The sequence below is a fragment of the Chrysochloris asiatica genome, unplaced genomic scaffold (genome assembly GCF_000296735.1).
Source record: "Chrysochloris asiatica unplaced genomic scaffold, ChrAsi1.0 scaffold00026, whole genome shotgun sequence".
Lineage (NCBI taxonomy): Eukaryota > Metazoa > Chordata > Mammalia > Afrosoricida > Chrysochloridae > Chrysochloris > Chrysochloris asiatica.
In genome coordinates, this window is record NW_006408544.1 from 23325495 (window position 1) to 23326138 (window position 644).

The window sequence follows — 644 nt, forward strand, 5'->3', positions numbered from 1 at the left end:
GCTGGGTAAGGTGGAGGGTCAGAGAAAAAGAGGAAGACCTCTAACGAGATGGATTTGCCAGGTGGCATCATTGATGGACTCAAGTGTGGCAGCGGATCGGACATTGTTTCGTTCTGTTGTGCATGGGGTCGCTGTGAGTCGGTTCCAACTTGATGGCACCTGACAACAACAACCCTAGAATAAAGCTACACTATAAGTGTAGAGTGTTACAAGCTAGGCTGCTAACCACAAGATAAGCAGTTTGAAACTGCCAGGCATCTGGGAGACAAAGATGAAGCTTTCTACGCCCATAAAGATTTATAGCATCAGAAACCCTATAAATGTGAGGAATTTATACCCAGTGTGGTGCTGTGGGCTTATTTAGACCTACAAAAAGGAAGAGGGTTGCTATGAGTCAAAACCAACTCTATGGCACACAACAACCAGAATGAGAAAGATAGATTCTGGAGTATCTGTTAAATAGCCATATATATTTCTACTTGGCTTATGCCTTCATTCACTCACTTACTGACTAATATTTATTAACATTTAATACTAATTTATGGAGTCCTAGTGTGGCACTGTGGAAAGAGAAGATGGAAAAGCTCCATATCATCAGTGAAGACAAGGCCAGGGGCAGACTGTGAAACAGACCATCAATTGCT